At 45.5% G+C, this 12792-nt stretch overlaps 1 protein-coding gene across 1 annotated transcript in view; it reads left to right on the forward strand.

Annotated features, from left to right (window-relative positions):
* The window catches only part of B4GALNT2 (beta-1,4-N-acetyl-galactosaminyltransferase 2), a 43553-nt gene that overhangs the window by 29022 nt on the left and 1739 nt on the right, over positions 1-12792 (forward strand). The window lies entirely within an intron of this gene.

Consider the following 12792-nt stretch of genomic DNA (forward strand, 5'->3'; position numbering starts at 1 on the left):
CCAGACAGCGCAACTGGTGGTGGGACGATCAAACTGTGGACTCCCGATAAGATGGGTGCTGGAAAGGACAAGCCGATGGGTGGGGCAGACGGGTTAGGCTCCGTTACCAGAACTACCCATCAGAGAGACTAAGTGTCATTAGAAACGGACCAATCCCCGATAAGGGCCACAGAGGCGTGTCAATGACAATCATTGTATGATGTGTTACCATTTATGTGATGCTTTCGCACACACAGCATCTTGCGTCATCCCCTTCGATCTCATGCAAAAGAGGATAGTGTGGGTTGTACCCTTGGTCGAAGGAACGGCTGCTGGGTTTTGGCAGAATTGTGCACCCAGGTTCAGAGGGTCTGAGGAGGGAAGAGCGACCAAGGCCCAGGCAGCTGAGTATGCTCGTCCGGAGCCTGGAAGACGATGGGATTCAGGAAGCAGAGAGAGGGAGAGCACTGTGGTCCGTCGTCTGCCAGAACAAATGCTTCCCTGGCATCAGACTCACTAGCTGTAAAGACATTCCAGAACGCCAGGGATTGAACTCGTACCCAGGTGCCATGGTAAACAGAATAAGTGCGGTGGCGTCTCCAGGACCTTGAGACCAATTGCTGACCACTCACGACCCTCCTCATCTGCAGAGAGGAGCCATCGCATGTTGAGGAAGGCTCTCTCTTTTATCTCTGGAGTCAGCAGATGGGCCAAGCACTGTACTGGCCCTGCCATTAGGGTTTCCACTCTTTCCTGCGGGAGATGGTCTAGGGTAGTTCAGGCTCTGAAGACGTGGCTGTGAGGGGTGAATAAAAACATCATGCAAAATGTGCCGGTGGTCCAATGATTTTGAAAAACACGGCAAGTTATATCTCTCTCTTCGAACGGTGCGATTCGCATTAGTGTGGGTGAATTAGCATGTGAATTAGCGAATTCATTCAGCCTTGCCCAGGTATGGATGTAGACTGGCCATCAGTTTTGTTTTGTTTTATTTTCTTAATTCTCCCAAACCCAGGATTGAACACAGAGCTCATTCCATTGCATATGTCATAAAGATTCTATTGCAAAAGCTTCAGCCGCTTTAACTAACATGGGCAATCATTTGGTGCTACTACATGCACTTTAGCTGCGATAACGTAGCTATATAGGAAGACGATGTTGATTTGTCCCACGCAGTCCTGCCTTTAGAACCAAGCAAGAAAAGCCATGGGCAGGATCCTGTGTGTTAGAGGACTCTGTCACTCTGTCACTCGGGGGCCGGTGCTCAGAACGAGAACAGCACACCCCGTGACTCTGGATATCCACTCCTGGCACTAACAGCGTTCAGGCTTCGGGGAAATGCTTCTCCACACGGCTGCGTCCGGGCGCACTGAAAGTCCGTGGCAGTTCTTTGGATGCAGGTAAGACTTGAGCTGCCAAATGCTTCGGTAAAAGCAAAAGACAGATGTTTTAATTTGTTAAATGCTTCCTCTCAGATCCCATAAAGACCAGGAGAGTTGTGCCGAGGACTTTGTTTTCTGGCCTTCCGTTCGTGGTTCTAAAAGCGCTGAAACATCCGTACAGTATTCACAACAACTGCGCATAGTGGCTTCTGGGACATTTAAAAATAGTTAAACTATTTGTACTCTTTAATTCTTTAAAAAAAATTTTTTTAACGTTTCTTTATTTTTTGAGAGAGAGAGAGAGACAGAGTGCAAGCGGGGAGGGGCAGAGAGAATGGGAGACACAGAATCTGAAACAGGCTCCAGGCTCTGAGCTGTCAGCACAGAGCCCGACGCGGGGCTTGAACCCACAAACTGTGAGATCATGACCTGAGCCGAAGTTGGCCGCTTAACTGACTGAGCCCCCCAGGTGCCCCAATCATCTTTTATTTTTTAATTCCTTGGATTATTGCCACTCAGTGTGCACGTCCATGGATTGGTAAGGAGCATGCAGCAAAATGTAATCGACACACGGCTTCCTTCATTGAGAAAGTCTTGCCATGAAAAGCATCAACTCAACTGAAACAACCTGCTTAAGGATGTAGATAGTGGGGCACCTGGGTGGCTCAGTCAGTTAAGCATCCGACTTCGGCTCAGGTCATGATCTCATGGTTCGTGTGTTTGAACCCCGCGTTGGCCTCTGTGCTGACAGCTAGCTCAGAGCCTGGAGCCTGTTTCGGATTCTGTGTCTCCCTCTCTCTCTGATCCTCCCCTGCTCACGCTGCCTCTCTCTCTCTCTCTCATAAATAAATAAAACATTAAAAAAAAAGGATGTAGATAGTTTTAATTCTGATATAATCTCCTTAACTCAAGGCAGAGAGGTAGCAAAAGAGCTCACATACCAGACCTCAGGGCATACTTTGAGTTAAGGGTTGACAAAATTTTTGTACAGGACAAGATGGTGAATATTTTATTTTATTTTAAAAATGTTTTATATTTAGTCTTAACAGAGACAGAGCATGAAGGGGGAGGGCCACAGAGAGAGGGAGACACAGAATCCGAAGCAGGCTCAAGGCCCTGAGCTGTCAGCACAGAGCCTGACGCGGGGCTCGAACCCACGAACCGTGAAATCACGACCTGAGCCAAAGTCGGATGCTTAATCGACTGAGCCACCCAGGCGCCCATCCCCCCTTTTTAATGAAGATGGTAAATATTTTAGATTTTGTGAGCCACTTAGGGTCTCTATCACACATTCTTTTTTTTTTTTTAATAGCCCTTTAAAATGTAAAAACAATTCTAAGCTTGTGGGGCCCAAACCAAACCATATGGGCTGTCTTCAGTCCATTGGATATAGTTTGTTGACAGATTAACATTGTCATTGGCAAAAAAAACCAAAACAAAACCAAAACAAAAAACCGAGGCGCCTGGATGGCTCAGTCGGTTAAACATCCAACTTTGGCTCAGGTCATGATCTTGCAGTTTACCGGTTTGAGCCCTGCGTTGGACTCTGCTGACAGCTTGGAGCCTGGAACGTTCCTCGGATTCTGTGTCTCCCTCTCTCTTAGCCCCTCCCCTGCTTGTGCTCTGTCTTGGTCTCTCTCTCGAAAATAAACATTAAAAAAAAAAAAAAAAAACCCAAACCCCGAAACTGTCATTGGCTACAAATTATGTGAAAAATGTTGATTATAAAAACATAGTGATTTTGTGGAAACAAAGGCAAGAAAATTAAACTGTATGTCATAAATATATGATAGATTATGAATTTATCAGGGATGATTCTGACATGCTGTGCTTGTCATCAGTATGTTCCAGGCACATTTTTCCCCCTGTCGCAAGATCTGGAACCTTCTACCCCAGAGGGGAAGGGTAGTTTGAATGGAGTTCTTATAGGGTGTTTCCTTACACCACGAGCCAATTTTCCGGGCTGATCAACTACCCAGAGAGTGTGCGACTCTACTCCCTGGTGAAAACGTATCAGACCGAGAGACTCAGGCTTCTGCACCAATGGCCAGTCAGACTGTCTCTCTTGGAAGTCAAATTGGGCCTGCGAAGCAAGGCTCTGTGGGTGGCTGGACGTCAGACGTCACACTCAAGAGCTGCAGACATGCCCCTTATGCCATGCGGACTGAGGGGCTGAGAAGCCAGCCTTGTTCACAAGGAGAAGCTGAAACGAGAGACGCCTACAGCCTTCTGGTTCTTTCCTGAGGTCTGGCTGCAGTTCTGCCCTGGGATTTTGTGAAACTATACCCTTATAATTCTTCCTTTTTGCTTAACCTAATTTGTGTAGGCTCCTCTTGCTTATAACCACAGTGTCCTGAATAATATGACCATTCTGTGTGTCCGCCTGTTTTCAAAACAGAAAAGCTTAAACAAAACGATTTCTCCGTGGGTGGTGTGGACGCAAGAATCAGGTCAGACAATCACAGCCACACAGGCCTGCCTGCAGCCTTGAGTTTCAGACACAACCGAGCAGCCCGGCCCAGGGCAACAACATGGGTTTCCTTCCAGGACAGTGAAAGACAGTGAAGTGTCCCTTAAGGTGAAGTGATGGTGAAGGAGACCAAAGCTAGTGAAGTAATCCTTGCGGATACTTTTGCTAAACACCAGATTTCAGGACGAGTTGGTGCAAATAATCGTGTTGGCCTCCAGGGGGAGCTCGAGCCTGCTCTCTCTGTTTCCCCTCTATCCACTTATTTTTGTGCCCTGCTCAGGAAAGGAACATTGCTACCATGACTTTCAAAAAAGAGGGACCTGCGGGCTCCCATGGTAGTGGCTTCTTCCTGGCTTGTGAGGGTGTGTCCATTTCACGTGGATGAACTGGACCTGGGGCTGGGATCTGCTTTGTCCTGGACACCCTCTCCTTCACCCTTAGGAAGGTCCCTCCTCAACTGTTTTTGATTTTTTTTTTTTTTTTTTACAAATAGTTTATTGTCAAATTAGTTTCCACATAACACCCAGTGCTCATCCCCACAAGTGCCCTCCTCCGTGCCCATCCCTCCTCCCCTCCACATCCATCAGTCCTCAGTGTTTGTCAGTATTCAAAAGTCTTTCATGGTTTGCCTCTCTCCCTTTCCCCCACCATTTTCCCCCTTCTTCTCCCCGTTGTTCCTCAGTTAAGTTCCTCCTAATCCTCCTATACGTGCACACATATGGTATTTGTCCTTCTCTGCCTGACTTATTTCGCTCAGCATAACACCCTCAAGGTCCATCCATGTTGCTACACATGGCCAGATTTCATTGTTTCTCATTGCCATGTAGTATTCCATGGTATAGATAAACCACATCTTCTTGATCCATTCATCCGCTGATGGACACTTAGGCTCTTTCCATGTTTTAGCTATTGTGGAGAGTGCTGCTATGAACATTGGGGTCCATGTGCTCCTATGCCTCAGCATTTCTGTATCCCTTGGGTAAATTCCTAGCAGTGCTATTGCTGGGTCACAGGGGAGTTCTATTGTTAGTTTCCTGAGGAACCTCCACACTGTTTTCCAGAGGGGCTGTACCAGTTTACATTCCCACCAACAGTGTAGGAGGGTGCCCGTTTCTCCACATCCTCGCCAGCATCTAGAGTTCTCTGATTTGCTCATTTTAGCCACTCTGACTGGTGTGAGGTGGTATCTCAGTGTGGTTTTGATTTGTATTTCCCTGATGAGGAGGGATGCTGAGCATCATTGTTTTTGATTTTTAATAGACCAAAAAATATATATATAAGCCACTATGAAAAGGTTATCTGTAGGGGCACCTGGGTGGCTCAGTTGGTTAGGCATCTGACTCTTAATCTCATTTTTTAAAAATTATTCTTGATATATAGAGAGACAGAAGGGGCAGAGAGAGAGGGAAACACAGAATCTGAAGCAGGCTTCAAGCTCCAAGCTGTCAGCACAGAGCCTGATGCAGGATCTGAACCCACAAACTGTGAGATCATGACCTGAGCCGAAGTTGGACGCTTAACCGACTGAGCCACCCGGGCACCCCTGACTCTTGATCTCAGCTCAGGTCTTGATCTCAGGGTTGTGAGTTCAAGCCCCATGTTGGGCCCCATTCAAGCCTCTTGTTGGGCCCCATACTAGGAGTGGATCTTGTTAAAAAAAAAATAATAATAAAGATTATCTATTAGAGTGCTTTTGCCTATAAGTACCAGAAACTTGACCCAAGTTGAGGCTTGTCTTGAGTGGTCTCATATATAGCGTGAACCCTGAGATGGGAAAGACCGCAGGTATCTTATGATCGGGAAGATCAGGGAGTCTGAGCCCTGGCTGTTCGTTCAGTCCATCTGGCAGCTCCATGTTCTTCCATCTAGTAGGAGTCCCCTTTTCCATTATCTTCCATATCCCCATCTGAGTGGTCCTTGGGCAGGGTGACTCTTCTGTGGCTTGTCAAAGCTCTAACTGCCCCCTCCCTGTCAGTGGTGTGCACCTGCCTTGGACTGGCTATCAGAGGTAACGCTCATTAGTGGTTATCAGTCAGAGTTTTAAAAAATGTTTATTTATTTTTGAGAAAGAGAGAGACAGAGCTTGAGGCGAGGAGGGACAGAGACAGAGGGAGACACAGAATCTGAAACAGGCTCCAGGCTCTGAGCTGTCAGCACAGAGCCCGACATGGGGCTTGAACCCACGAACCGGGAGGCCATGACCTAGCCGAAGTCGGACGCTTAACCGACTGAGCCACCCAGGCTCCCCTCAGTCAGATTTTTAAGTAGATGGAAATTGCCAGTGAAATCTCATTAGCTATTCTGTAAAACGTAAGAGGTTTTCTGTCATTTCTAGTCAATTCCAGGTTTTCTGTCATTTCTAGTCAATTCCAGACAGCTTGTCTAGACAAAGTCTTTGAGATGTGGGAAACTCGTTTTGGTAGCCACTGACCTGTATGCTTTGTTTATCCTCTGACACAGGGAACTGGCTTCTGCCTGGAGGCTATTCAAAATCTTCTCTCTAAGGTACAGAGAGACTGTATCTGTTCTTTGCCCCCAGGTTCTTCCTCTTTGCGAGCAGAAAATATTTAAAGGATTGCAATGTACTAGGCTGGTCATTTGCTCTCACCGGTCTCCTGCTATGTCTCCCATCTCTCTTTTTTTTTTTTTTTAATGTTTTTTATTTATTTCTAGGAGAGAGAGAGAGAGAGAGAGAGACAGCGTGAGCAGGGGAGGGTCAGAGAGAGAGGGAGTCACAGACTGAAACAGGCTCCAGGCTCTGAGCTGACAGTCAGCACAGAGCCCGACGCGGGGCCCGAACCCATGAACCGCGAGAACATGACCCAAGTGAAAGTCGGACGCTTAACCGACTAAGCCACCCAGGCGCCCCTATGTCTCCCATCTCTGTTGGTGCTTTCTCTTGGGGTACAGAATTCAGCTGTCCCCACTCTGCAAGCATCCAAAGTATAGGACTGCCAGAAAGCTTGGATTGCATACCACTCTTAAAAGAACGATGTTACACCTGCTTTAAAACAGGGCACCTTTGGCCTGAAACTTGTCTTCCGTACATGGCCATCCTAAAAACTGCTGCATGAAGTCACGAACGCATGCCAGCATCCTGATTTTTCCTACCAGTTCCCATTCTTGATACTCTATAGTCTTTTTTTAATATATATATTTTTAATGTTTATTTAAAATATTTTATTTATTTTTGAGGGGGAAATGGGCAGAGAGAGAGGGAAACAGGATCAGAGAGTCTGAGGTGGGGCTTGAACTTACAAACTGAGATCGTGAGCCAGGCTGAAGTCTGATGCTTAACCAACTGAACCACCCAGGTATCCCTCTTTTTTTTTTTTTTAACTTTATTTATTTATTGGGGGGGAGGGGCAGAGAGAAAATCCAAAGCAGGCTCCTTGCTGACAGCTCAGAACAAAATGACATGGGGCTTGAACGGTGAGATTATGACCTGAGCTGAAACCAAGAGTTGGATGCTTTACCGACTGAGCCACCCAGGCGACCCTGTTCTTTCTTTCTTTTTTTTTTTTTAAAGTTTTTTAAAAAAATTTATTTCTGAGAGAGAGAGAGAGAGGCAGTGTGAGTAGGGGAGGGTCAGGGAAAGGGAAAGACAGAATCTGAAGCAGGCTCCAGGCTCTGAGCTAGCTGTCAGCACAGAGCCCAACGCGGGGCTCGAACCCACGAACCATGAGATCATGACCTGAGCCAAAGCCAGATGCTTAACCGACTGAGCCACCCAGGCGACCCTGTTCTTTCTTTCTTTTTTTTTTTTTAAAGTTTTTTAAAAAAATTTATTTCTGAGAGAGAGAGAGAGAGGCAGTGTGAGTAGGGGAGGGTCAGGGAAAGGGAAAGACAGAATCTGAAGCAGGCTCCAGGCTCTGAGCTAGCTGTCAGCACAGAGCCCAACGCGGGGCTCGAACCCACGAACCATGAGATCATGACCTGAGCCAAAGCCAGATGCTTAACCGACTGAGCCACCCAGGTGCCCCTGTTCTTTCTATATAAATACTTAAAGAAAAGGCAAAACTAATCCTTCGGTGACAGAAAACAGAGTAGTGATTTCAGGGGAATAGGATAGGGAATGACTAGAAAAGTGTACCAGGGAACTTTCTGGAATGATGGAAATGCTCTGTATCTTGATCTAGGTGACAGTCCCACAAATGTATGTATACATACATTTGTAAAAAATAATCGATTTCTTCAGTTAAGGTGTATGCATTTTACTTTATGTAAATAACATCTCAATAAAATATCATTTTAAAAACTAGACATATGGACTATTATTAAATGAGTAAAACAAAGTACAGAAAGGTGTTTTCACTTCTGAAAAGGAGTATGGGGCGTCTGGCTGGCTCAGTCAGTAGAGTGTGTGACTCTTGATCTCAGAGTCAAGAGTATGCATATTCGTGTATATTTGTATATGAATAAAATATCTCTAGGAGGAGAGCATCAGACGTTGCCTTTGAGACCAGAAAATTAGAGCGAAGACGTTTTATCTGTGCATTTCCTTTTTTAATTTTATATTGTGCTCGCGTATGACCAATGTAAACATTTTAAGCTTTTTAAGGAAAGAAGAAACAAGGTTTTTAAGTAACCTGGCATCTGAAGCACAAAAGCAGGACATAGAATTATACAGTGAGGGCTATGTAAAAATGCGTTTTAAAAAAGGAAATGAAACAAATCAAGTGTCAGAGGTGCTTGGGGGGGAGCACCTCGCTGGCTCACCTGGAAGAGTGTGGGGCTCTTGATCTCAGGGTTATGGGTTTGAGCCCCACATTGGATGGAGAGATTACTAAAGAAAATACATTAAAAATAAATTAAAATAAATAAATAAATAAATAAATAAATAAATAAATTTGCTTGTTGGAATTGTGTTTATTTAAAACTCTTTCACCATCCCTATCAAAATAACACCAGCATTCTTCACAGAGCTAGAACGAACAATCCTAAAATTTGTACGGAACCAGAAAAGACCCCAAATAGCCAAAGCAATCATGAAAAAGAAAACCAAAGCTGGAGGCATCACAATCCCAGACTTCAAGCTCTATCACAAAGCTGTAATCATTAAGGCAGTATGGTAGTGGCACAGAAACAGACACATAGACCAAGGGAACAGAAGAGAGAACCCAGAAATGGACTCACAAGTGTATGGTCAACTCATCTTTGACAAAGCAGGAAAGAATATCTAACAGAAAAAAGTCTCTTCAGCAAATGGTGCTGGGAAAACTGGACAGCGACTTACAGAAGAATGAACCTGGGCCACTTTCTTACACCACACACAAAAATAAACTGGAAATGGATGAAAGACCTAAACATAAGACAGGAAGCCATCAAAATCCTAGAGGAGAAAACAAGCAACAACCTCTTTGACCTCGGCCGCAGCAACTTCTTACTCAACATGTCTCCGGAGGCAAGGGAAGCAAAAGCAAAAACGAACCACTGGGACTCATCAAGATAAAAAGCTTCTGCACGGTAAAGGAAACAACCAGCAAAACTAACAGGCAGCCGACGGAATGGGAGAAGATATTTGCAAATGACATAACACATAAAGGGTTAGTATCCAAAATCTATAAAGAACTTATCAAACTCAACACCCAAAAAGCAATGAAAAGTGGGCGGAAGACATGAATAGACACTTTTCCAAAGAAGACATCCAGATGACTAACAGACAGATGAAAAGATGTTCAGCATCACTCATCATCAGGGACATACAAATCCAAACCACAATGAGATGCCACCTCACGCCTGTCAGAATGGCTAACATGAACAACTCAGGCAACAACAGATGTTGGCGAGGATGCGGAGAAAGAGGAACGCTTTTGCACCGCTGGTGGGAATGCAGACTGGTGCAGCCACTCTGGAAAACAGTGTGGAGGTTCCTCAAAAAGTTAAAAACAGAACTACTCTATGACCCAGCAATTGCACTACTAGGTATTTATCCAAGGGATACAGGTGTGCTGTGTCTAAGGGGCACATGCGCCCCAATGTTTATAGCAGCGCTGTTGACAATAGCCAAAGTATGGAAAGAGCCCAAATGCCCATCAACTGATGAATGGATAAAGAAGATGTGGTGTATACAGCCATAAAAAAGAATCTTGGCCATTTGCAGCAATGCGGATGGAGCTAGAGGCAATTATTATGCTAAGCGAAATAAGTCAATCAGAGAAAGACAAATATCATATGATTTCACTCATATGTGGAATTTAAGATACAAAACAAATAAACGTAAGGGAAAAGAAACAAAAATAAGATGAAAACAGAGAGGGAAACAAACCATAAAAGACCCTTAAATACAGAGAACAAACTGAAGGTTGCTGGTGGAGTGTTGGGGGGGATGGGCTAAATGGGCCATGTGCATCATGGAGGGCACTTGTTGCGATGAGCAATGGGTGTTACATGAATCATGTAACATGATTTAGAATCACTAAATTCTATTCCTGAAATCATTATTACTCTATGTGTTAACTAATTTGGGTTTAAATTTAAAAAAGAAATCAATAAAATTAAAAATTAAAAAAAAAATCTTTCTACTTGAGACGCCTGGGTGGCTCAGGTGGTTAAGCATCGGACTCTTGATGCCCGCTCAGGTCAGGATTTCATAGTTCTTGAGATCCAGCCCCACGTCAGGCTCTGTGCTGACAGCACAGAGCTTGTTTGGGATTCTCTCTCTCCCTCTCTCTCTGCCCCTACCTCACTCGCACACGTGTGGCTTCTCTCTCTCAAAATAAATACATAAACATGTAAAAATCTTTCTACTTTACTGCATTTTCTACATTTTCCATTAGAATGCTTTAATTTTTTTACAATTAAAAAAATTTTTTAATGTTTAATTTTGAGAAATAGAGACACATAACATGAGCAGGGAAGGGGCAGAGAGAGAGGGAGACACAGATCTGAAGCAGGCTCCAGGCTCTGAGCTGTCAGCACAGAGCCCGAGGTGGGACTTGAACCCACTAGCCGTGAGATCATGACCTGAGCCAAATCAGAAGCTTAACTGACCGAGCCACCCAGGCGTCCCTACCTTTTTGTTGTTGTTGTTTACTTATTTATTTTGAGACCGAGACCATGCGAACGGGGGAGAGGCAGAGAGAGAGGGAAAGAAAATCCCAAGAAGGCTCTACACTGTCAGCCCAGAGCCTGACATGGGGCTCGAACTTACGAAACCATGAGATCGTGACCTGAGCCAAAAGCAAGAGTGGATGGTTAATCAACTGAGCCACCCAGAGGCCCATAGAAATGCCTCACCTGTATAATCTGAAATGATAAATTATTTTAAAAAGAGAAAGTGACAACACTCGAGAAAAGGATAAAATGTGGATGCTGCTTTGTTCAAAGAAAGTAGGCAGCCAGATTGCCCCGTCAGAGCCTCAGGAGCGCCAGGCCCGGAGCAGGGGGCTGGGCAGGAGACCCAGGGCATCACTGGTCACCTTGCACAAGGTGGTACTTACGGCTCGTCTGACAGAGCTGGGGCTCCCAAGGCAAAGGAGGGGATTCGTGGCAGATGTCACCTATCTTGGGTACAAGGGCACAGAGCAAGGCTGACTGTCGCCCAGCTAATCGGGAGCAGCGACCACATGGATAAAGGAAACTGACCAGACGTAGACTTGACAGTGAGCACGACTCCTTTCCACTTACTCAAAACAGTACTGTACCTTCACTAGTCATTTACAGGCTCCCAAGAAACTTGGAGGAATATCTTAAAAGTCTCTAATCCGGGACTTCAGCTGTCTTTTCTTAACCTCTGAGCCCATTAAACTTTCTGGGGGTGCCCTCTGTCTCAGTTCAGCTCTTCGGGGGCCTCCGCGGAAGCCATCTACCCCCACCACCCACAGAGCCCAGACTCCCCCAAGCTCTGGGAACCACCTTGTGGAGGCTGAGGGTCAGCTCTCCAAGCCTTCATGAAATGTCATGTTTGGGGTGTCACGGATGACGGATTGATGTTAAACTAGTTGTGCTGGGGCAGGGAGATTACATATTGTCTGTTTTCTCTGTTGCCTCCAAAACAACAAATGTGATGGTAAGGAAATGTAGCCTCTTCCTCCCGAGTTCTCCTGTGCCCTCCGAGGGGGTTCAATGAATGTGTTTGGCACTAGCCCCATTTCAAAACCAGCAAGTCTTGGGCCCTGTCCCCAAAAGAATTCACAGTCCTACTCAGAAGAAGGGGGGACGGAAGATGGGAGACACTGAGCCACAGCACACAAGACCTATCATTCCAGCAAGTAGTGACAAAAGCTGTGAGGGAGATGATGATTCCACTGGAGGAATTCATGAGTGGGGATTACAGCCAGGGGATTTGGCTGGTAAAAATTTTCTTTTTTTTTTTTAAATTTTTTTTTTAATGTTTTATTTATTTCTAGGGGAGAGAGAGAGAGACAGCGTGAGCAGGGGAGGGTCAGAAAGAGAGGGAGACACAGAATCAGAAACAGGCTCCAGGCTCTGAGCTGGCAGTCAGCACAGAGCCCATCGCGGGGCTCGAACCCACAAACCGCGAGATCATGACCTAAGCGAAAGTCGGACGCTTAACCGACTAAGCCACCCAGGCGCCCCAGCTGGTAAAAATTTTCAAGCTGGGGAGGTGGAGGGAAGTGGAAAAGAAGAATGAAGGAATAGGAGGAGGGAGAAGTCCTCCTACTGGACAGACGGAACTATCTCCCATACACTTTCTTCTTTTTTTTTTTTAATTTATTTATTTTTGAGAGAGAGAGAGGCAGCGTGATCAGGGGAGGGTCAGAAAGAGAGGGAGACACAGAATCTGAAACAGCCTCCAGGCTCTGAGCTGGCAGTCAGCACAGAGCCCTACGCAGGGCTCAAACCCACGAACTGTGAGATCATGACCTGAGCTGAAGTCGGATGCCTAACCGACTGAGCCACCCAGGTGCCCCCCGTATACTTTCAAAGGGTATAATCGCAACTCTTTAGGATTCCTATAGTAGCTTTTGAAAAATTAATTTCAACACACGTTGAAAG

The sequence above is a fragment of the Hyaena hyaena genome, unplaced genomic scaffold (assembly GCF_003009895.1).
Source record: "Hyaena hyaena isolate Hyena2069 unplaced genomic scaffold, ASM300989v1 scaffold_29, whole genome shotgun sequence".
Classification (NCBI taxonomy): Eukaryota; Metazoa; Chordata; class Mammalia; order Carnivora; family Hyaenidae; genus Hyaena; species Hyaena hyaena.